Genomic DNA, 26,051 nt, shown 5'->3' with positions numbered 1-26,051 from the left:
GAGATAATAAACACAGTGATGTCACATTAGAGAGATAATACACATAGTGAGGTCACATTACATAGATAATGCACATAGTGAGGTCACAGTACAGAGATAATGCACATAGTGAGGTCACAGTAGAGAGATAATAAACACAGTGATGTCACATTACAGAGATAATACAAATAGTGAGGTCACAGTACAGAGATAATAAACAGAGTGATGTCACATTACAGAGATAATACACATAGTGATGTCACAGTACATAGATAATGCACATAGTGAGGTCGGAGTACAGAGATAATGCACATAGTGAGGTCACAGTACAGAGATAATGCACATAGTAAGGTCACACTACAGAGATAATGCACATAGTGAGGTCACAGTACATAGATAATGCACATAGTGATGTCACAGTACATAGATAATGCACATAGTGAGGTCACAGTACATAGATAATGCACATAGTGATGTCACATTACATAGATAATTCACATAGTGAGGTCAGAGTACATAGATAATGCACATATTGAGGTCACAGTACAGAGATAATGCACATAGTGAGGTCACAGTACAGAGATAATGCACATAGTGAGGTCACAGTACATAGATAATGCACATAGTGAGGTCACAGTAGAGAGATAATAAACACAGTGATGTCCCATTAGAGATAATGCACATAGTGAGGTCACAGTAGAGAGATAATAAACACAGTGATGTCACATTACAGAGATAATGCACATAGTGATGTCACAGTACATAGATAATGTACATAGTGATGTCACAGTACATAGATAATGCACATAGTGAGGTCAAAGTACATAGATAACGCAAATAGTGAGGTCACAGCACAGAGATAATGCACATAGTGATGTTACAGTACAGGGATAATAAACACAGTGATGTCACATTACAGAGATAATACACATAGTGATGTCACAGTACAGAGATAATACACATAGTGAGGTCACAGTACAGAGATAATAAACACAGTGATGTCACAATACAGAGATAATGCACATAGTGATGTCACAGTACAGAGATAATACACATAGTGAGGTCACAGTACAGAGATAATAAACACAGTGATGTCACATTACAGAGATAATGCACATAGTGATGTCACAGTACAGAGATAATACACATAGTGAGGTCACAGTACAGAGATAATAAACACAGTGATGTCACAATACAGAGATAATACACATAGTAATGTCATAGCACAGAGATAATGCACATAGTGATGTCACAGTACATAGATAATGCACATAGTGAGGTCACAATACATAGAAAATGCACATAGTTAGGTCACAGTACAGAGATAATGGACATAATGAGGTCACAGTAGAGAGATAATAAACACAGTGATGTCACATTACAGAGATAATACACATAGTGATGTCACAATACAGAGATAATGCACATAGTGATGTCACAGTACAGAGATAATACACATAGTGAGGTCACAGTACAGAGATAATAAACACAGTGATGTCACATTACAGAGATAATGCACATAGTGAGGTCACAGTAAATCGATAACGCACATAGTGAGGTCACAGTACAGAGATAATGCACATAGTGAGGTCACACTACAGAGATAATGCACATAGTGATGCCACAGTACATAGATAATGCACATAGTGATGCCACAGTACATAGATAATGCACATAGTGAGGTCACAGTACATAGATAATGTACATAGTGAGGTCACAGTACAGAGATAATGCACATAGTAATGTCACATTACAGAGATAATAAACACAGTGATGTCACATTAGAGAGATAATACACATAGTGAGGTCACATTACATAGATAATTCACATAGTGAGGTCAGAGTACAGAGATAATGCACATAGTGAGGTCACAGTACATACATAATGCACATAGTGAGGTCACAGGACATAGATAATGCACATAGTGAGGTCACAGCAGGGTCGGACTGGGGTGTCTGGGGCTCACAGGTAGAATGACTCTAGGGGCCACCTACAGCCATATGCAAATATCTGTTATCCGCTCTCCCTGTTATAGTGGAGCATTGACTGGCGGCTCCTGCACATCTACTGGGCGACACTAACTGGGATGAACGATTACAGTAATTTGCTTTAAAGGGCTTCTTTGGTTAAAACAAGTTATCACCGATCCATGGGCTCTACAGGATCGGTGATCACTTATTGATCGTTTGGGTCCGAACATTTTAAAACGCACCTATCGGAAGAATGGGGAAGTTTCATCCCTGACAGGACACTTATCCCCATTTTAAAATGCAGCGGCAGGTGGGACGTCTGACCGCAGCTCTATTCATTCTCTTTGGGGCTTCCAAAAAAGAGCAGCGCTCACAGCCCCTGAGGGAATGAATGGATCAGTGGTCGCATCTCACATGCCGCTCCAGTCTAATGGGGAGAAAAGCTCCACATTCTGCCGATTCTGTGCCAGCAGTCAGACCCCCACCAATCAATATTATCACTGATCCTGTGGAGAAGTGATTACTTGTTTTCACCGGAGAACCCCTGTAAGTGCATCTCTGCCGCTCTGGTCCAAGTATTTAATCTCTAAAGCCACGGCCCCACTATCAGTATTGGGTCAGTATTTTTTCTCAGGAGTGGGAGCTAAAACCAGGTGAGGAACAATCAGAGAAAAGGTATAATAGAAACAAGTCACCAATTCTGCATTTATCACCCACTCCTGGTTTTGGCAGCGACTCCTGAGAAAAAATACTAACCAAATACTAATGGTGGGGCTGTGGCCTAAAGGAAAAAAATCTTTTCCTAGTTAATATCAGCAAGAACAAAATGACCGCCATACACAACACAGTCCACTATATCAACACCAATAATACCACATACAAAAGGGACAAATATCGCCAGACCATGACTAGATCACATATTACCACCACATAGTGACCGAATAATACCACATACAAGGAACAAATACGGCCACACCATGACCAGACCACATATTACCACCCCAAAGTGACCAAATACTACAATACTGATCATGAATACAAACCACAATACTAACAACACTGTTATTACCACCAGCGACATTATACACAGGAGCTCTGTATATAGTGTCAGTGTACAGGTAATATAGGGATCACCAGTGACATTATACACAGGAGCTCGGTATATAGTGTACAGGTAATACAGTGATCACCAGTGACATTATACACTGGAGCTCTGTATATAGTGTCAGTGTACAGGTAATACAGGGTTCACCAGTGACATTATACACAGGAGCTCTGTATATAATGTCAGTGCACAGGTAATACAGTGATCACCAGTGACATTATACACTGGAGCTCTGTATATAGTGTACAGGTATTACAGTGGTCACCAGTGACATTATACACAGGAGCTCTGTACATAGTGTATAGTGTACAGGTAATGCAGTGATCACCAGTGACATTATACACAGGAGCTCTGTATATAGTGTACAGGTAATACAGTGGTCACCAGTGACATTATACACAGGAGCTCTGTATATAGTGCACAGGTAATACAGTGGTCATCAGTGATATTATACACAGGAGCTCTGTATATAGTGTACAGGTAATACAGTGGTCACCAGTGACATTATACACAGGAGCTCTGTATATAGTGTACAGGTAATACAGTGATCACCAGTGACGTTATACACAGTAGCTCTGTATATAGTGTATAGTGTACAGGTAATACAGGGATCACCAGTGACATTATACACAGGAGCTCTGTATATAGTGTCAGTGTACAGGTAATACATTGATCACCAGTGACATTATACACTGGAGCTCTGTATATAGTGTACAGGTAATACAGTGGTCACCAGTGACATTATACACAGAAGCTCTGTATATAGCGAATACGTAATACAGTGATCACCAGTGACATACACAGGAGTTCTGTATATACTATATACACACGTGGTCAGAATTGTTGGTACCCCTCGTTTAATGAAAGAAAAACACACAATGGTCACAGAAATAACTTGAATCTGACAAAAGTAATAATAAATTAAAAATCTATGAAAATGAACAAATGAAAGTCAGACATTGCTTTTCTGCTTCCACTGAATTTTTAAAAAAAATAAACTCATGAAATAGACCTGGACAGAAATGATGGTACCCCTGAAAATAATGTAACAAAAGGGACATGTTAAATCAAGTTGTGTCCACTAATTAGCATCACAGGTGTCTACAATCTTGTAATCAGTCAGTGGGCCTGTATATAGGGCTACAGATACTCACTGTGTTGTTTGATGACATGGTGTGTACACACTCAACATGGACCAGAGGAAGCAAAGGAAAGAGTTGTCTCAGGAGATCAGAAAGAAAATTATAGACAAGCATGTTAAAAGGTAAAGGTTATAAGACCATCTCCAAGCAGATTGATGTTCCTGTGACTACAGGTGCACATATTATTCAGAAATTTAAGATCCATGGGACTGTAGCCAACCTCCCTGGACGTGGCCGCAAGAGGAAAATTGATGACTAATCAAAGAGACGGATAATATGAATGGTAACAAAAGAGTCCAGGAAAACTTCTAAAGAGATTAAAGGTGAACTTCAAGCTCAAGGAACATCAGTGTCAGATCGTACTATCCACCGTTGTTTGATCCAAAGTGAACTTCATGGAAGACGACCAAGGAGAACACCATTGTTGAAAAAAAAAATAATAAAGAAGCCAGACTGGAATTTGCCAAACTACATGTTGACAAGCCACAAAGCTTCTGGGAGAATGTACTATGGACAGATGAGACACAAATGGAAGTTTTTGGCAAGGCACATCAGCTCTATGTTCACAGACGGAAAAATGAAGCATATCAAGAAAAGAACACTGTCCCTACTGTGAAACATGGGGGAGGCTCTGTTATGTTCTGGGGCTGCTTTGCTGCATCTGGTACAGGGTGTCTTGAATCTGTGCAGGATACAATGAAATCTCAAGACTATCAAGGGATTCTAGAGAGAAATGTGCTGCCCAGTGTCAGAAAGCTTGGTCTCAGTCGCAGGTCATGGGTCTTGCAACAGGATAATGACCCAAAACACACAGCTAAAAACACCCAAGAATGGCTAAGAGGAAAACATTGGACTATTCTGAAGTGGCCATCTATGAGCCCTGACCTAAATCCTATGGAGCATCTTTGGAAAGAGCTGAAACATGCCGTCTGGAAAAGGCAACCCTCAAACACGAGACAACTGGAGCAGTTTGCTCATGAGGAGTGGCCAAAATACCTGTCGAGAGGTGCAGAAGTCTCATTGACAGTTACAGGAATCGTCTGATTGCAGTGATTGCCTCAAAAGGTTGTTCAACAAAATATTAAGTTAAGAAGAAGAAGAACCATCATTTCTGTCCGGGCCGATTTCATGAGGTTAATTTTTTTTAAAATTCTGTGGAAGCAGAAAAGCAATGTCTGACTGTCATTTGTTCATTTTCAAAAAATTGTAATTTATCAGATTCAAGTTATTTCTGTGGCCATTGTGGGTTTTTCTTTCATTAAACGAGGGGTACCAACAATTTTGACCACGTGTATAGTGTTAGGGTATGTGCACACGATGCAGAAATGCTCAGGATTTTTTCCAGAGCATTTCTGCATCTCCCTGGCAGGAAAAAACGCATGCGGATTGTACATGCGGATTGTACATGCGTATTGAACATGCGGATTGTACATGCGGATTGTACATGCATATTGAACATGCGGATTGTACATGCGGATTGTACATGCGTTTTCCTGCCAGGGACATGCGGATGTGAAGCGTTCTTCATTTTCATTTCCGCATGCGGGTTGACAAGCGCTTCCCAAGCGATTTTAGCATCACTTGGAAAGTGCTTGTCAACTTCACACTATATAAATCCATGCAACCAGCATGGATTTATATAGTGTGTGAATGTCAAAAAATAAAAAATAAATCTATACTTTACCCTCTGATGGCCCCCGGTGTCGGGCTTCGCTCGGTCCCGGCTGCCGGCAGTGAAGACTTTAGGACCTGCCGACGTCAGCGCCACGTGACCCGTCACATGACTCTGACGTCAGCGAAGGTCCTGCCGGGAACCAAGCAGGAGCGCTGCACGGGCCGTCAGAAGGTGAGTATATATATATTTTTTATTTTATTCTTTTTTTTTTAATGGTACCTGGGTCTGGATGAGAGTCCTCTCCTCCACACCCGGGTACCATCCGCACATTAGACCGCACGGAATGCGCATCAACATATACAGTGATGCAGGTTCCATGCGGTCTAATGCTAGTCAATGGCGGCAAGAAAGCAGCGTTTCCGCAAAATTAATTGACATGCTGCGGATTTTTGAGCGCAGCGTTTACGCTGCGGAAAAATCCACATCATGGGCACAGCACATGCGGATTTCAATTGGGGAACATTGCTGCCCTTCTACCATGCGTTTTTAATGCGTTTCCGCTGCGTTTCTGCACCTGCAAAAACGCCGCGGAAACGCATTAAAAACGCATCGTGTGAACTCAGCCTAAGTGTACATGCAATACACTGACTCACCAGTGATGTCTCTAGGTGAAGTCCTTCATCTTCGCTTTTCTTCTTCATCTGGCACAGCCATCACTTCTTCCAGCCAGGAATCATCTCTGCAGAAAATAACACACAGTTATCGATAACTGATCTCTTCTAGAGAATATTCCCACTTTTCCCCCCCGACTTCTACACTACACCAGTTGAGGAAAAAAAGCAACATAGTGCCGTCCTGCACAATAACAGGAACCCTCTTTTGTCCCATCCCATGGAAAACAATTTCCTAAAAAGTAAATTATATTACAGAAGTAATAATGTAATAATAATAATTGGAATCTAAAGTAATAATGTTCCCCACTGGTCACCATAAACTAATAAAGTATGTTCCTCAATCTGGCCCCCAAACAGTAATTAAGTCCCTTGTCTAGCCAGGCACCCCCATTTGTCCCTTCTGGCCCCCATTTGTCTAGTGTGACCCCTCCATATATTGATCCTAGCACACGTGTATCGAGCCTGCCCCCTCCCATATACCCATCCTAGCCCCCCCCACATATCCATCCTTGCCTCCATGCTTCCAGCCTGCGCCCTCATATATCCCCCCCCCCATATATCTTCCATGTGTCCAGCCAGCCCTCTACATATCCATCCTGGCCTCCATGTGTCCAGCCTCCCCCCTCATATATCCATACTGCCCTTACCCCCTGCATATATCCATCCTGGCACCCCCTATATATCCAGCGTGCCCCTCCATATATTTATGTTAGCCCATGTGTATCGAGCCAGCCCCCCCACATATCCATCCTAGCCCCCCATGGGTCCAGCCTGTCCCCCTCATATATCCATCCTGGCCTCCATGTGTTCAGCCTGCCCCCCCATATATCCATCCTGGCCCCCATATATCCATCCTGGCCTCCATGTGTCCAGGCTGCCCCCCCATTTACCCATCCTGCCCACCCCTTTTGCCTGGGTCCAGCCAGGGTTCCCCCTTGTGTGTCCAGCCAGGGCCCCCCCTTGTGTGTCCATCCAGGGCTCCCCCTTGTGTGTCCAGCCAGGGCCCCCCCTTGTGTGTCCAGCCGAGCCCCCCTTGCGCATCCAGCCAGGGTTCCCCCTTGCGTGTCCAGCCAGGGTTCCCCCTTGCGTGTCCAGCCAGGGACCCCCTTGCGTGTCCAGCCAGGGCTCCCCCCTCGTGTGTCCAGCTTGCCCCCCCTCATGTGTCCAGCCAGGGTTCCCCCCTCGTGTGTCCAGCCAGGGTTCCCCCCTTGTGTGTCCAGCCAGGGTTCTCCCTTGTGTGTCCATCTAGGATTCCCCCCTTGTGTGTCCAGCCAAGGTCCCCCCCTTGTGTGTCCAGACAGGCTACCCCCTTGTGTGTCCAGCCAGGCTACCCCCTTGTGTGTCCAGCTGGGCCCCCCCTTGTGTGTCCAGCTGGGCCCCCCCTTGTGTGTCCAGCTGGGCCCCCCTTGTATGTCCAGCTGGGCCCCCCCTTGTGTGTCCAGCCGGGCCCCCCCTTAGGTGTGTCCAGCTAGGCCCCCCTTGTGTGTCTAACCAGGGTTCCCCCTTGTGTGTACAGCCAGGTAACCCCCTTGTGTGTCCAGCCTGGCTACCCCCTTGTGTGTCCAGCTGGGCCCCCCCTTGTGTGTCCAGCTGGGCCCCCCCTTGTGTGTCCAGCTGGGCCCCCCCTTGTGTGTCCAGCTAGGCCCCCCTTGTGTGTCTAGCCAGGGATCCCCCTTGTGTGTACAGCCAGGGCCCCCCCTTGTGTGTCCAGCCAGGGTTCCCCCCTTGTGTGTCCATCCAGGACCCCCCCCTTTTGTGTCCAGTCGGCTCCCCCCTTGTGTGTCCAGCCAGCCTACCCCCTTGTGTGTCCAGCCAGGGTTGCCCCTTGTGTCCAGCCAGGGTTCCCCCCCCTGTGTGTCCAGCCAGGATCCCCCTTTTGTGTCCAGCCAGGCTACTCCCTTGTGTGTCTGTCCAGCTGGGCCCCCCCTTGTGTGTCCAGCTGGGCCCCCGCTTGTGTGTCCAGCTAGCCCCCGCCTTGTGTGTCCAGCCAGTGGGTCCAGACCATTACACACACACACACACACACACACACACACACCTCTTACCTTCCTGCGCTCCCGTGCGGTGTCCTCCTTCTCCTGAGTTGCGCGCCTCCTTCACAGCAGGCGCATGACGATGACGTCATAAGCCGGCCGGCGAAGGGAGACACGCAGCTTCAGCTGCTTCACTGGGACGTGCGCCGCGGTGGTTCAGGTAATGAACGCTGCGTGCGCGCGTCCCGGCATACACTGTGCCTGCGCTTTTAAAGGGCCCGTGCCCCTTAAAACCGCAGGATTGTTTTTTTGTTCTCTTCTCCCCCTCTCCTCTGCAGCAGGGGGCGGGGCCCACCGGGAAAATTCCCGGTATCCCGCCAGCCCAGACCGACCCTGTGTCACAGTACATAGATAATGCACATAGTGAGGTCACAGTACAGAGATAATGCACATAGTGAGGTCATAGTTAGTGTTGAGCATTCCGATACTGAAATATCGGGTATCGGCCGATATTCGCGGTATCGGAATTCCGATACTTAATTCCGATACTATTGCAATATCGTATACCGGAATCGGAAGTTCCCATAATGCAATGAGACATTTTCATTTTATTCAGCCAATGAGGATCCTAAGAAGTGTGGGCACATCCTGTTAGGCATGTAGGCATCTTAACTAATGGCATGGCTGTGATTGGCTGCTGAAATGATGTCATGATGCACTATAAAAGCCACCGCCGCCATTTTGAGCTCACTCTGCTGTGAATTCAGTTAGGGATAGGACGCTGTTGTTCTGAGGGACAGTTTTAGCTACCTATTTGCTCTATACTGCTTTACCCAAGCTACTTTCTAAATCACTGTGCCTTGCAGTGCTAGTGCACAGTTCCCTGTGCTGTTCACCGCTATCTGCAAGGTCTGTGTGTGTGAGTGCAGCTCACCCTGTAGTGTGTGCTTCAGCCAAGTCTGGTTGTAGTGCACTCAGTGTGTGTCACTGCCTCATACATTGTCCTTTATTGCCAATTCATAATTTTTCCTGATATCTCCTATTAGTGTGGTGGTTCCATCTGTATTCAGCTAAATTGGTTCCAAACACACTATATAGGAGTAGATAGAGAATTTTTTTTCCGTCTTGCAGCACTAGTGCACAGTGCTCTGCATCTGTACTGTTCACCGCTGTCTGCAAGGTCTGGTGTGTGAGTGCAGCTCACCCTGTAGTGTGTGCTTCAACCCCGTCTGGTTGTAGTGCACTCAGTGTGTGTCACTGCCTCATACATTGTCCTTTATTGCCAATTCATAATTTTTCCTGATATCTCCTATTAGTGTGGTGGTTCCATCCATATTCAGCTAAATTGATTCCAAACACACTATATAGGAGTAGATAGAGGAGCCTTTCTGCAGCATTGGGCCCTGCAGCCCCAGCCAGATTAGTATTAGCCTATTTTTTGCAGCCTCATCTATTGCATTGTAGGTTACCTTCCTACATTGTAATAGCTACAAAAAGTTTGTGATACTATCGTTATTACATCTTTAGGCACATCCAGTGTCTTTTTGTGACAAAAAAAACCTAAATAAAGTTCACCAAACACTCCACTTTACAGTTGTGTAGGCCACATTAGCTCATATTAAAGTCTAGTCCACACTTTATAAAATTAGTGTTTCTTATACCTGTTAGCAGCTGTTCAGGAATAAGCACACTAAGCCCTTAGTACTTTTCTGCCTATCTTTATCAGTCTACCAAGATGAAGAAGGCAGGGAGTAAGGCATGTGGTCGTGGTCGTGGGCGTGGGCATGGAGTTTCTGCAGGGAGAGGACGTGAGGATTCTGTGCCTGCAGGGAGAGGACGTGGGGATTCTGTGCCTGCTGCGGGCACCAGTGACTCAGCATCCCCCAGTTTTACCAGGGAACAGTCCTTTATGCGCAGCTTTGTAGGAGCTAGCCGTACCCCACTGCTGCGCGAGGACCAAATTGAAGCCGTTGTCGGATGGATGGCAGCTAACGCATCGACTTCAATTAGTTCCAGATCCTCTCAGGTCCTGAGCACTGAAGAGCACCCATCTGTCTCTTCACCACCTGCCAAATTGCCCAGGCAGTCAGAGAGCCCTGGACAGGAGCCATCTCTACTTCTGTTCTCTGAATCTCTTGGCTTGGAAAGAGGGGGCCAGCCAAGCAGAATTCGAGAATTTGAAGAAGAGGTAGTATGCAGTGATGCGCAACCGTTTTGTCTCTCTGAATCTGAAGAGGCGGGTGGGCCAGTGCCTATGGTCAGCAGCACACCTCAGTACGCATCTGATGATGAGACTCAGGTGCCACTTTCTGGTGCGTACTGTGCTGTCGAGACTACCCAGGAGAAGCAGTTGTTTGAAGAGGGTGGTGTAGATGATGAGGTCCTTGACCCATCATGGCGTGAGGGACAGGAAGGTGGTGGGAGCAGCTCTGAGGAAGAGATTCCCCGAACGGCCCAAAAAGGAGGGAGAGGGAGGGGGCAGACTTGGTTGCCTGTAGCCTCCACTTCGGCACCCATTAGGAGCATGGCTCTTCCAAAATCCAAAGCGGGCGCTCCCAAGACTTGCAGTGCCTGGTCCTTTTTTGACACAGTTGCAGATGACATTTGCTTTGTCAAATGCAAGCTGTGTAATCAGAAGGTGAAAAGAGGGAAAAGTGTCAGCAACCTCAATACCACAAATATGTGGAAACATGTGCGGACCAAGCACGTGGTGGAGTTACACAAACACACTGAAGACCTAGGCCAACCTACAGCGCCACCTACCACCTCTTCAGCTCGTGTTGTAGCCTCTTCCTCCAGCTCACACACAGCTGGTTCGGCTTCCTCACAGGATCGCCATGGAAGAATCTCTGGCACTGTTGTACAGAGACACAGTGTAATTCCACCCACAGCACCACTTTCCCAGTCATCCTCACACTCCCAGGCCAGTCTACAGCCATCGTTAGCACAGGCATGGGAGAAAAGGCGCCCATACTCGGCAAACCACCCCCGAGCACAGGCTCTGAATGCTGGCATTGCTAAACTACTGGCCCTTGAAATGCTATCATTCAGGCTGGTGGAGACTGACACATTCCGTAACTTTATGGCATTGGCAGTCCCACAATACAACGTGCCCAGCCGCTTTTATTTCAGCAGGCAAGCCGTCCCTGCCCTGCAACATCATGTGGAGGGAAAAATTAAACATGCGCTACAAAACGCCGTCAGTAGCAAGGTCCACCTGACCACTGATGCGTGGACCAGTAAGCATGGACAGGGACGATACCTTTCCCTCACTGCCCATTGGGTAAATGTTGTGGAGCCGGGTACAGATCTTGAGAGTGGCGCTGTACGTGTTCTGCCAACTCCAAGGATTGCAGGAATCCAGTCTGTACACATTGACTCCTCCTCATACTCCAGTTCCTCTGAATCAGCGCTGCAGGAGCCGTCACGGTCTACCTCCACATCGACCCGTGAACGGTTACCTGTTATGATGACCGATATGAGCACAGCCGTGGCCAAACGTCAACAGGCCGTATTAAAATTAATTTCTTTGGGGAATCGAAGCCACACAGCGCAGGAGCTCTGGAATGCCATCAAGCAGCAGAGTGACGTGTGGTTTGTGCCAGCGAATCTCCAGCCAGGCATGGTAGTGTGTGACAATGGCCGAAATCTGGTGGCAGCTCTGGGCCTAGGCAACCTCACTCACATCCCATGTCTGGCACATGTGCTCAACTTGGTCGTGCAGAGTTTTTTGAGGGACTATCCGGATCTTGATGCACTGCTTCACAAGGTCCGCATAGAGTGCGCTCACTTGCGGCGTTCCAGCAATGCAAGATCACGCATTGCAGCTCTGCAGCGCCGATTATGTCTTCCGGAACATCGCATCATATGTGACCTACCCACCAGGTGGAATTCAACGTTACATATGTTGGAGAGGTTGTGTGAGCAGCAGGCAGCAGTAATGGAGTACCAGCTGCAGCAGGCGCAAACAAGTCGCAGTGCGCGCCGTTCACACTTCACCACCACTGAGTGGGCCTCTATGAAGGACATTTGCCACGTTTTGCGTGCCTTCGATTATTCCACGCGGATGGCGAGTGCAGATGATGCACTAGTCAGCATGACTATCCCCCTTATCTGCCTGCTTGAAAAAACACTGCAAGCACTAAGGGACGAGGTTTTGGAAGAGGTGGAGGATGAGGAGTCACAAATGCCATCTGCTTCTCTACAGTCTGCGCAACGTGGTTCCTCACAAAGGCCTAGGCAGGGGACACTTTGTGAGGAGGATGAGGAGGAGTCAATGGATGAGGAAGACATCTGTCCAGAGGAGGGAGGTACACAATGCTCTAGTAGTCAGTATCTAGAGCGAGGGTGGGGTGATGCAGAGCAGGCAGAGATCACGCCTCAAGCAGGGGACAGCGTTTCTTGGCCAGTTGGCAGTCTGCAGCACATGGTTGATTTCATGCTGCAGTGCCTCAGAAACGACCGCCGCATCGCCCACATTCTCAACACGGCTGATTATTGGGTGTCCACCCTCCTAGATCCTCGCTACCGGGACAACTTACAAAGCCTCATAACACCATTGAACCGGGAGCGTAAAATGCGGGAGTACCAAGACGCACTGGTGCATTCCATCATGTTCTCCATTCCAACCGAGAGCAGTGCTGCTAGTGCTTTACAAAGCAGCTCAGTGCGTCGAGGCAGTGGAGGAAGCTCTGCACAAAGAGGGAGCAGAAGCAGCGCCTCAGCACAAGGCAAGACCAGTATGGCCGAAATGTGGCAAAGTTTTGTGTCCCCGCCGCCACAAATGTCTACACCATCACAGACAGCTCCAGTCAGCAGGAGGCAACGTTTCCGTCAGATGGTGACAGACTACATGTCTTGCCCTCTTAGTGTACTCCCAGACGGCTCTTCTCCCTTCAAGTTTTGGGTCTGTAAGCTGGATACATGGCCAGAGCTTAGTCAGTATGCACTGGAGGTGCTAGCTTGCCCTGCTGCTAGTGTATTATCGGAACGCGTCTTTAGTGCCGCAGGTGGTGTACTAACAGACCGTCGCATGCGACTATCCTCCGATAACGTTGACCGGCTTACTTTTCTCAAAATGAACAAGGCCTGGATCTCTCATGAATTTGCCAGTCCTCTTCCAGAATAAATAATTGGTTGGCAACAGTATCCAGGTCTCCTGTTCTGTTCATGTTTCTACCACCTGAACTGTAATCCCTGAGCTCCAACACCGCCAGTTGGCGCTCGGAAGTGCCGTCTGCACAGTCAACACTTGCTGCCGTGTTATTGGGGTTCAGTAACGTCAGCTGTTCTCCTGCTGTGCGGACGGCAATTTCTCCTGATTTGTCCACATCCACTGTACTACACATTTTAAAGTTGCTCCAATTACTCCTCTGGCTCCTCTGTTTTCATTCTTATCCCTGGGCTCCAGCACCGCCAGTTGGCGCTCGGAAGTGCTGTCTGCACAGTCAACACTTGCTACCATGTTATTGGGGTTCAGTAACGTCAGCTGTTCCCCTGCTGTGCGGACGGCAATTTCTCCTGCTCTGTCCACATTCTCACTACTACAGATTTTAAAGTTGCTCCAATTACACCTCTGGCTCCTCTGTTTTCAGTATTATCCCTGAGCTCCAACACCGCCAGTTGGCGCACGGAAGTGCCGTCTGCACAGTCAACACTTGCTGCCGTGTTATTGGGGTTCAGTAACGTCAGCTGTTCTCCTGCTGTGCGGACGGCAATTTCTCCTGCTTTGTCCAAATCCACTGTACTACACATTTTAAAGTTGCTCGAATTACACCTCTGGCTCCTCTGTTTTCATTCTTATCCCTGGGCTCCAGCACCGCCAGTTGGCGCTCGGAAGTGCCGTCTGCACAGTCAACACTTGCTGCCGTGTTATTGGGGTTCAGTAACGTCAGCTGTTCTCCTGCTGTGCGGACGGCAATTTCTCCTGCTTTGTCCACATCCACTGTACTACACATTTTAAAGTTGCTCGAATTACACCTCTGGCTCCTCTGTTTTCATTCTTATCCCTGGGCTCCAGCACCGCCAGTTGGCGCTCGGAAGTGCCGTCTGCACAGTCAACACTTGCTACCATGTTATTGGGGTTCAGTAACGTCAGCTGTTCCCCTGCTGTGTTCACGGCAATTTCTCCTGCTCTGTCCATATTCACTGTGCTACTTATTTAAAACTTGCTCCAATTACACCTCTGGCTCCTCCGTTTTTAGTATTTACCCTGGGCTCCAACACCGCCAGTTGGCGCTCGGAAGTGCTGTCTGCACAGTCAACACTTGCTGCCGTGTTATTGGGGTTCAGTAACGTCAGCTGTTCCCCTGCTGTGCGGACGGCAATTTCTCCTGCTCTGTCCACATTCTCACTACTACAGATTTTAAAGTTGCTCCAATTACACCTCTGGCTCCTCTGTTTTCATTCTTATCCCTGGGCTCCAGCACCGCCAGTTGGCGCTCGGAAGTGCTGTCTGCACAGTCAACACTTGCTACCATGTTATTGGGGTTCAGTAACGTCAGCTGTTCCCCTGCTGTGCGGACGGCAATTTCTCCTGCTCTGTCCACATTCTCACTACTACAGATTTTAAAGTTGCTCCAATTACACCTCTGGCTCCTCTGTTTTCATTCTTATCCCTGGGCTCCAGCACCGCCAGTTGGCGCTCGGAAGTGCCGTCTGCACAGTCAACACTTGCTGCCGTGTTATTGGGGTTCAGTAACGTCAGCTGTTCTCCTGCTGTGCGGACGGCAATTTCTCCTGCTTTGTCCACATCCACTGTACTACACATTTTAAAGTTGCTCGAATTACACCTCTGGCTCCTCTGTTTTCATTCTTATCCCTGGGCTCCAGCACCGCCAGTTGGCGCTCGGAAGTGCCGTCTGCACAGTCAACACTTGCTACCATGTTATTGGGGTTCAGTAACGTCAGCTGTTCCCCTGCTGTGTTCACGGCAATTTCTCCTGCTCTGTCCATATTCACTGTGCTACTTATTTAAAACTTGCTCCAATTACACCTCTGGCTCCTCCGTTTTTAGTATTTACCCTGGGCTCCAACACCGCCAGTTGGCGCTCGGAAGTGCTGTCTGCACAGTCAACGCTTGCTCCAGTGTTATTGGGATTCAGTAACGTCAGCTGATCCCCAGCTGTGTGTCCAGCAAATTCTCCTGCTTTGTCCACATCCACTGTAGTACGGATTTAAAACCTCCTCCAAATACACCTCTGGCTCTTCTGTTTTTAGTATTTACCCTGGGCTCCAGCACCGCCAGCTGGTTCTCGGCAGTTCCATTGGCTCTTGTACCTTCTGCTACCCATCCGGGTTCCAGTACCGTCAGCTGGTTCTCGGCAGTGTCTTTGGCACGGGTACTCCCTCCTGCCCAGCCTGGTTCCAGCACGCCAGCTGTTTCCGGGTAGTGTCAACGTCACTTTGCCTCCAATGCGTTGTCCTGTCGTGTTGCGGTCGGGTTAGCCGACTCTATGGTGCCTGCAGTTTAGGTGACTCCTATGTGGGCTGCGGGATCTGGCAATGAAGGCTGGTTCCATAGTGCCAATAGGACAAGCACCCTCTGTAGGACTGTGGGTTTTGGTAACTGCGGCCGGCTCGCGGCCTTGAACTTTTTTTTTACATGGGTACCTTCTGCTACCCATCCGGGTTCCAGTACCGTCAGCTGGTTCTCGGCAGTGCCTTTGGATTAGGTGCCTCCTTCTCGGTATCCAAGTTCCACCAACGTCTGCTGGTCCTTGGTAGTGCTTTCTGGCACAGGTACCTCCTGCTTAGTAACCGAGTTCCAGTAACATCAGCTGGTCCTCGGTAGTTCCATTGGCTCTTGTACCTTCTGCTACCCATCCGGGTTCCAGTACCGTCAGCTGGTCCTCGGTAGTTCCATTTGCTCTTGTATCTTCTGCTACCCATCCGGGTTCCAGTACCGTCAGCTGGTTCTCGGCAGTGTCTTTGGCACGGGTACTCCCTCCTGCCCAGCCTGGTTCCAGCACGCCAGCTGTTTCCGGGTAGTGTCAACGTCACTTTGCCTCCAATGCGTTGTCCTGTCGTGTTGCGGTCGGGTTAGCCGACTCTATGGTGCCTGCAGTTTAGGTGACTCCTATGTGGGCTGCGGGATCTGGCAATGAAGGCTGGTTCCATAGTGCCAATAGGACAAGCACCCTCTGTAGGACTGTGGGTTTTGGTAACTGCGGCCGGCTCGCGGCCTTGAACTTTTTTTTTACATGGGTACCTTCTGCTACCCATCCGGGTTCCAGTACCGTCAGCTGGTTCTCGGCAGTGCCTTTGGATTAGGTGCCTCCTTCTCGGTATCCAAGTTCCACCAACGTCTGCTGGTCCTTGGTAGTGCTTTCTGGCACAGGTACCTCCTGCTTAGTAACCGAGTTCCAGTAACATCAGCTGGTCCTCGGTAGTTCCATTGGCTCTTGTACCTTCTGCTACCCATCCGGGTTCCAGTACCGTCAGCTGGTCCTCGGTAGTTCCATTTGCTCTTGTATCTTCTGCTACCCATCCGGGTTCCAGTACCGTCAGCTGGTTCTCGGCAGTGCCTTTGGATTAGGTGCCTCCTTCTCGGTATCCAAGTTCCACCAACGTCTGCTGGTCCTTGGTAGTGCTTTCTGGCACAGGTACCTCCTGCTTAGTAACCGAGTTCCAGTAACATCAGCTGGTCCTCGGTAGTTCCATTGGCTCTTGTACCTTCTGCTACCCATCCGGGTTCCAGTACCGTCAGCTGGTCCTCGGTAGTTCCATTTGCTCTTGTATCTTCTGCTACCCATCCGGGTTCCAGTACCGTCAGCTGGTTCTCGGCAGTGTCTTTGGCACGGGTACTCCCTCCTGCCCAGCCTGGTTCCAGCACGCCAGCTGTTTCCGGGTAGTGTCAACGTCACTTTGCCTCCAATGCGTTGTCCTGTCGTGTTGCGGTCGGGTTAGCCGACTCTATGGTGCCTGCAGTTTAGGTGACTCCTATGTGGGCTGCGGGATCTGGCAATGAAGGCTGGTTCCATAGTGCCAATAGGACAAGCACCCTCTGTAGGACTGTGGGTTTTGGTAACTGCGGCCGGCTCGCGGCCTTGAACTTTTTTTTTACATGGGTACCTTCTGCTACCCATCCGGGTTCCAGTACCGTCAGCTGGTTCTCGGCAGTGCCTTTGGATTAGGTGCCTCCTTCTCGGTATCCAAGTTCCACCAACGTCTGCTGGTCCTTGGTAGTGCTTTCTGGCACAGGTACCTCCTGCTTAGTAACCGAGTTCCAGTAACATCAGCTGGTCCTCGGTAGTTCCATTGGCTCTTGTACCTTCTGCTACCCATCCGGGTTCCAGTACCGTCAGCTGGTCCTCGGTAGTTCCATTTGCTCTTGTATCTTCTGCTACCCATCCGGGTTCCAGTACCGTCAGCTGGTTCTCGGCAGTGTCTTTGGCACGGGTACTCCCTCCTGCCCAGCCTGGTTCCAGCACGCCAGCTGTTTCCGGGTAGTGTCAACGTCACTTTGCCTCCAATGCGTTGTCCTGTCGTGTTGCGGTCGGGTTAGCCGACTCTATGGTGCCTGCAGTTTAGGTGACTCCTATGTGGGCTGCGGGATCTGGCAATGAAGGCTGGTTCCATAGTGCCAATAGGACAAGCACCCTCTGTAGGACTGTGGGTTTTGGTAACTGCGGCCGGCTCGCGGCCTTGAACTTTTTTTTTACATGGGTACCTTCTGCTACCCATCCGGGTTCCAGTACCGTCAGCTGGTTCTCGGCAGTGCCTTTGGATTAGGTGCCTCCTTCTCGGTATCCAAGTTCCACCAACGTCTGCTGGTCCTTGGTAGTGCTTTCTGGCACAGGTACCTCCTGCTTAGTAACCGAGTTCCAGTAACATCAGCTGGTCCTCGGTAGTTCCATTGGCTCTTGTACCTTCTGCTACCCATCCGGGTTCCAGTACCGTCAGCTGGTCCTCGGTAGTTCCATTTGCTCTTGTATCTTCTGCTACCCATCCGGGTTCCAGTACCGTCAGCTGGTTCTCGGCAGTGTCTTTGGCACGGGTACTCCCTCCTGCCCAGCCTGGTTCCAGCACGCCAGCTGTTTCCGGGTAGTGTCAACGTCACTTTGCCTCCAATGCGTTGTCCTGTCGTGTTGCGGTCGGGTTAGCCGACTCTATGGTGCCTGCAGTTTAGTTGACTCCTATGTGGGCTGCGGGATCTGGCAATGAAGGCTGGTTCCATAGTGCCAATAGGACAAGCACCCTCTGTAGGACTGTGGGTTTTGGTAACTGCGGCCGGCTCGCGGCCTTGAACTTTTTTTTTACATGGGTACCTTCTGCTACCCATCCGGGTTCCAGTACCGTCAGCTGGTTCTCGGCAGTGCCTTTGGATTAGGTGCCTCCTTCTCGGTATCCAAGTTCCACCAACGTCTGCTGGTCCTTGGTAGTGCTTTCTGGCACAGGTACCTCCTGCTTAGTAACCGAGTTCCAGTAACATCAGCTGGTCCTCGGTAGTTCCATTGGCTCTTGTACCTTCTGCTACCCATCCGGGTTCCAGTAACATCAGCTGGTCCTCGGTAGTTCCATTGGCTCTTGTACCTTCTGCTACCCATCCGGGTTCCAGTACCGTCAGCTGGTTCTCGGCAGTGCCTTTGGATTAGGTGCCTCCTTCTCGGTATCCAAGTTCCACCAACGTCTGCTGGTCCTTGGTAGTGCTTTCTGGCACAGGTACCTCCTGCTTAGTAACCGAGTTCCAGTAACATCAGCTGGTCCTCGGTAGTTCCATTGGCTCTTGTACCTTCTGCTATCCATCCGGGTTCCAGTACCGTCAGCTGGTCCTCGGTAGTTCCTCAGCTTTCTTGTACCTTCTGCTACATTTCCAAGTTCAAGCTTTTTGAAATGGTTCTTGGTAATCACTCTGGATCTCCCTGACGAGGACCCTGAAGACGAGGACCCTGAAGACCAACCCTAAGAAGACGAGGACCCCGAAGACAATGACCCTGAAGACGAGGACCCTGAAGACCACCCCGAAGAAGACGAGGACCCTGAAGACCACCCCGAAGAAGACGAGGACCCTGAAGACCACCCCGAAGAAGACGAGGACCCCGAAGACGAGGACCCAGAAGACCAACCCGAAGAAGACGAGGACCCCGAAGACGAGGACCCCCGAAGACGACGACCCTGAAGACCACCCCGAAGAAGACCAAGAAGATGACCCTGAAGAAGTTGACCAAGAAGACAAAGAAGAGAAGACAAGCACCAAGATACAGAAAAACAAGAGACAGAAAACCAAGAAGCAGAAATACAAGAAGCTGCAGAACAAAAAGCGGAAGAACATTAAGCATAAGACTAAAAATCAGAGCAAAAGATAATATCTAAATTATAAGCAGAAGATGACTAAGCAGTGTATGGGGGTGAGTCCGTTCCTCCTCGTGGTGCCCCTGGAAAAGACCTGCTGCTGCAGGCCAAACTGAACGCGGACAAATCCTGTTGTAAATCTTTTGTGACGGGCAGAACGAAAGGTGTAATGTCCAACCTTTTATAGATAACAACTACAGGAATGCCTGTCACAAATAAGAATATGATGAAGAAGAAGAATATGAAGAAGATGAAGAAGTAGAATATGAAGAATGTAAAAAAAAGAATAATACGAAGAAGGTGAAGAAGAAGAAGGTGAAGAAGAAGTGGATGAAAAAGATGCTGAGGATGATGAAGGAGAAAGTGTGGGAGAAGTAAAAAAGAAGGTGAAGAGCATGGAAGTAGTGAAACATAAATATCTGACAAAATATAAAAATACTTAACATAGTTAATATTTCCGTAACTCAGAACATAATAAAAAAATATTAATTCCTGCTATTCCATTTGACTGGGCTAAACCTCTATGCCTTTATTGTCTCCCCCACCTCCCCCAATACATTCTACATTATTCTTAGTTGTTTTCCTTCATGTAGAAATAACCTACAAGGAAAGAAAGGGTTTATTTTAATTCCGATATTTATGTCCCATTGACTTGCATTGGTTTCCGGTATTGGAATCGGCGATATCCGATACTTTTTCGGTATCGGTCCGATCCAATCCGATCCGATATTTCCCGATATCGGAAGGTATCGCTCAACACTAACTGTGACATCACTATGTGCATTATCTATGTACTGTGACATCACTATGTGCATTATCTATGTACTGTGACATCACTATGTGCATTATCTATGCACTGTGACATCACTATGTGTATTATCTCTGTAATGTGACATCACTGTGTTTATTATTTCTCTACTGTGACCTCACTATGTGCATTATCTCTGTACTGTGACATCACTATGTGCATTATCTATGTACTGTGACCTCACTATGTGCATTATCTATGTATTGTGACATCACTATGTGCATTATCTCTGTACTGTGACCTCACTATGTGCATTATCTATGTACTGTGACATCACTATGTGCATTATCTCTGTACTGTGACCACACTATATGCATTATCTATGTACTGTGACCTCACTATGTGTATTATCTATGTAATGTGACATCACTATGTGCATTTTCTATGTACTGTGACATCATTATTCGCATTATCTCTGTACTCTGACCACACTATGTGCATTATCTATGTACTGTGACCTCACTATGTCCATTATCTCTGTACTGTGACCTCACTATGTGCATTATCTATATACTGTGACATCACTATGTGCATTATCTCTGTACTGTGACATCACTATGTGCATTATCTCTGTACTGTGACATCACTGTGTTTATTATCTCTCTACTGTGACCTCACTATGTGCATTATCTCTGTAATGGGACATCACTGTGTTTATTATCTCTCTACTGTGACCTCACTATGTGCATTATCTCTGTACTGTGACCTCACTATGTGCATTATCTCTGTACTCTGACCTCACTATGTGCATTATCTATGTACTGTGACCTCACTATGTTTATTATCTCTGTAATGTGACATCACTGTGTTTATTCTCTCTCTACTGTGACCTCACTATGTGAATTATCTCTGTACTGTGACCTCACTATGTGCATTATCTATGTACTGTGACATCACTGTTTGCATTATCTCTGTACTGTGATTTCACTATGTGCATTATCTATGTACTGTGACTTCACTATGTGCATTATCTATGTACTGTGACCTCACTATGTGCATTATCCCTGTGCTGTGACATCACTATGTGTATTATCTCTGTAATATGACATCACTGTGTTTATTATCCCTGTACTGTGACATCACTATGTGTATTATCTCTGTAATGTGACATCACTGTGTTTATTATCTCACTACTGTGACCTCACTATTTGCATTATCTCTATACTGTGACATCACTATGTGTATTATCTCTGTAATGTGACATCACTGTGTTTATTATCTCTCTACTGTGACCTCACTATTTGCATTATCTCTGTACTGTGACCTCACTATGTGTATTATCTCTGTAATGTGACATCACTGTGTTTATTATCTCTGTACTGTGACATCCCTATGTGTATTATCTTTGTAATGTGACATTACTGTGCTTATTATCTCACTGTGACATCACTATGTGTATTATCTCTGTAATGTGACATCACTGTGTTTATTATCTCTGTACTGTGAAATCACTATGTGTATTATCTCTGTAATGTGACATTACTGTGCTTATTATCTCTACTGTGACATCACTATGTGTATTATCTCTGTAATGTGACATCACTGTGTTTATTATCTCTCTACTGTGACCTCACTATTTGCATTATCTCTATACTGTGACATCACTATGTGTATTATCTCTGTAATGTGACATCACTGTGTTTATTATCTCTGTACTGTGACATCACTATGTGTATTATCTCTGTAATGTGACATTACTGTGCTTATTATCTCTACTGTGACATCAATTTGTGTATTATCTCTGTAATGTGACATCACTGTGTTTATTATCTCTCTACTATGACTAGTGTTGAGCGATACCTTCCGATATCGGGAAATATCGGATCGGATTGGATCGGACCGATACCGAAAAAGTATCGGATATCGCCGATTCCGATACCGGAAACCAATGCAAGTCAATGGGACATAAATATCGGAATTAAAATAAACCCTTTCTTTCCTTGTAGGTTATTTCTACATGAAGGAAAACAACTAAGAATAATGTAGAATGTATTGGGGGAGGTGGGGGAGACAATAAAGGCATAGAGGTTTAGCCCAGTCAAATGGAATAGCAGGAATTAATATTTTTTTATTATGTTCTGAGTTACGGAAATATTGACTATGTTAAGTATTTTTATATTTTGTCAGATATTTATGTTTCACTACTTCCATGCTCTTCACCTTCTTTTTTACTTCTCCCACACTTTCTCCTTCATCATCCTCAGCATCTTTTTCATCCACTTCTTCTTCACCTTCTTCTTCTTCACCTTCTTCGTATTATTCTTTTTTTTACATTCTTCATATTCTACTTCTTCATCTTCTTCATATTCTTCTTCTTCATCATATTCTTATTTGTGACAGGCATTCCTGTAGTTGTTATCTATAAAAGGTTGGACATTACACCTTTCGTTCTGCCCGTCACAAAAGATTTACAACAGGATTTGTCCGCGTTCAGTTTGGCCTGCAGCAGCAGGTCTTTTCCAGGGGCACCACGAGGAGGAACGGACTCACCCCCATACACTGCTTAGTCATCTTCTGCTTATAATTTAGATATTATCTTTTGCTCTGATTTTTAGTCTTATGCTTAATGTTCTTCCGCTTTTTGTTCTGCAGCTTCTTGTATTTCTGCTTCTTGGTTTTCTGTCTCTTGTTTTTCTGTATCTTGGTGCTTGTCTTCTCTTCTTTGTCTTCTTGGTCAACTTCTTCAGGGTCATCTTCTTGGTCTTCTTCGGGGTGGTCTTCAGGGTCGTCGTCTTCGGGGGTCCTCGTCTTCGGGGTCCTCGTCTTCTTCGGGTTGGTCTTCTGGGTCCTCGTCTTCGGGGTCCTCGTCTTCTTCGGGGTGGTCTTCAGGGTCCTCGTCTTCTTCGGGGTGGTCTTCAGGGTCCTCGTCTTCTTCGGGGTGGTCTTCAGGGTCCTCGTCTTCAGGGTCATTGTCTTCGGGGTCCTCGTCTTCTTAGGGTTGGTCTTCAGGGTCCTCGTCTTCAGGGTCCTCGTCAGGGAGATCCAGAGTGATTACCAAGAACCATTTCAAAAAGCTTGAACTTGGAAATGTAGCAGAAGGTACAAGAAAGCTGAGGAACTACCGAGGACCAGCTGACGGTACTGGAACCCGGATGGATAGCAGAAGGTACAAGAGCCAATGGAACTACCGAGGACCAGCTGATGTTACTGGAACTCGGTTACTAAGCAGGAGGTACCTGTGCCAGAAAGCACTACCAAGGACCAGCAGACGTTGGTGGAACTTGGATACCGAGAAGGAGGCACCTAATCCAAAGGCACTGCCGAGAACCAGCTGACGGTACTGGAACCCGGATGGGTAGCAGAAGGTACAAGAGCCAATGGAACTACCGAGGACCAGCTGATGTTACTGGAACCCGGATGGGTAGCAGAAGGTACAAGAGCCAATGGAACTACCGAGGACCAGCTGATGTTACTGGAACTCGGTTACTAAGCAGGAGGTACCTGTGCCAGAAAGCACTACCAAGGACCAGCAGACGTTGGTGGAACTTGGATACCGAGAAGGAGGCACCTAATCCAAAGGCACTGCCGAGAACCAGCTGACGGTACTGGAACCCGGATGGGTAGCAGAAGGTACCCATGTAAAAAAAAAGTTCAAGGCCGCGAGCCGGCCGCAGTTACCAAAACCCACAGTCCTACAGAGGGTGCTTGTCCTATTGGCACTATGGAACCAGCCTTCATTGCCAGATCCCGCAGCCCACATAGGAGTCACCTAAACTGCAGGCACCATAGAGTCGGCTAACCCGACCGCAACACGACAGGACAACGCATTGGAGGCAAAGTGACGTTGACACTACCCGGAAACAGCTGGCGTGCTGGAACCAGGCTGGGCAGGAGGGAGTACCCGTGCCAAAGACACTGCCGAGAACCAGCTGACGGTACTGGAACCCGGATGGGTAGCAGAAGATACAAGAGCAAATGGAACTACCGAGGACCAGCTGACGGTACTGGAACCCGGATGGGTAGCAGAAGGTACAAGAGCCAATGGAACTACCGAGGACCAGCTGATGTTACTGGAACTCGGTTACTAAGCAGGAGGTACCTGTGCCAGAAAGCACTACCAAGGACCAGCAGACGTTGGTGGAACTTGGATACCGAGAAGGAGGCACCTAATCCAAAGGCACTGCCGAGAACCAGCTGACGGTACTGGAACCCGGATGGGTAGCAGAAGGTACCCATGTAAAAAAAAAGTTCAAGGCCGCGAGCCGGCCGCAGTTACCAAAACCCACAGTCCTACAGAGGGTGCTTGTCCTATTGGCACTATGGAACCAGCCTTCATTGCCAGATCCCGCAGCCCACATAGGAGTCACCTAAACTGCAGGCACCATAGAGTCGGCTAACCCGACCGCAACACGACAGGACAACGCATTGGAGGCAAAGTGACGTTGACACTACCCGGAAACAGCTGGCGTGCTGGAACCAGGCTGGGCAGGAGGGAGTACCCGTGCCAAAGACACTGCCGAGAACCAGCTGACGGTACTGGAACCCGGATGGGTAGCAGAAGGTACAAGAGCCAATGGAACTACCGAGGACCAGCTGATGTTACTGGAACTCGGTTACTAAGCAGGAGGTACCTGTGCCAGAAAGCACTACCAAGGACCAGCAGACGTTGGTGGAACTTGGATACCGAGAAGGAGGCACCTAATCCAAAGGCACTGCCGAGAACCAGCTGACGGTACTGGAACCCGGATGGGTAGCAGAAGGTACCCATGTAAAAAAAAAGTTCAAGGCCGCGAGCCGGCCGCAGTTACCAAAACCCACAGTCCTACAGAGGGTGCTTGTCCTATTGGCACTATGGAACCAGCCTTCATTGCCAGATCCCGCAGCCCACATAGGAGTCACCTAAACTGCAGGCACCATAGAGTCGGCTAACCCGACCGCAACACGACAGGACAACGCATTGGAGGCAAAGTGACGTTGACACTACCCGGAAACAGCTGGCGTGCTGGAACCAGGCTGGGCAGGAGGGAGTACCCGTGCCAAAGACACTGCCGAGAACCAGCTGACGGTACTGGAACCCGGATGGGTAGCAGAAGATACAAGAGCAAATGGAACTACCGAGGACCAGCTGACGGTACTGGAACCCGGATGGGTAGCAGAAGGTACAAGAGCCAATGGAACTACCGAGGACCAGCTGATGTTACTGGAACTCGGTTACTAAGCAGGAGGTACCTGTGCCAGAAAGCACTACCAAGGACCAGCAGACGTTGGTGGAACTTGGATACCGAGAAGGAGGCACCTAATCCAAAGGCACTGCCGAGAACCAGCTGACGGTACTGGAACCCGGATGGGTAGCAGAAGATACAAGAGCAAATGGAACTACCGAGGACCAGCTGACGGTACTGGAACCCGGATGGGTAGCAGAAGGTACAAGAGCCAATGGAACTACCGAGGACCAGCTGATGTTACTGGAACTCGGTTACTAAGCAGGAGGTACCTGTGCCAGAAAGCACTACCAAGGACCAGCAGACGTTGGTGGAACTTGGATACCGAGA

This window comes from Phyllobates terribilis, unplaced genomic scaffold (genome assembly GCF_046119375.1).
Source record: "Phyllobates terribilis strain yellow unplaced genomic scaffold, ASM4611937v1 Scaffold_517__1_contigs__length_1237599, whole genome shotgun sequence".
NCBI lineage: Eukaryota > Metazoa > Chordata > Amphibia > Anura > Dendrobatidae > Phyllobates > Phyllobates terribilis.
The sequence above is the reverse complement of the archived record's forward strand: the minus strand, read 5'-3'. Positions refer to the sequence as shown.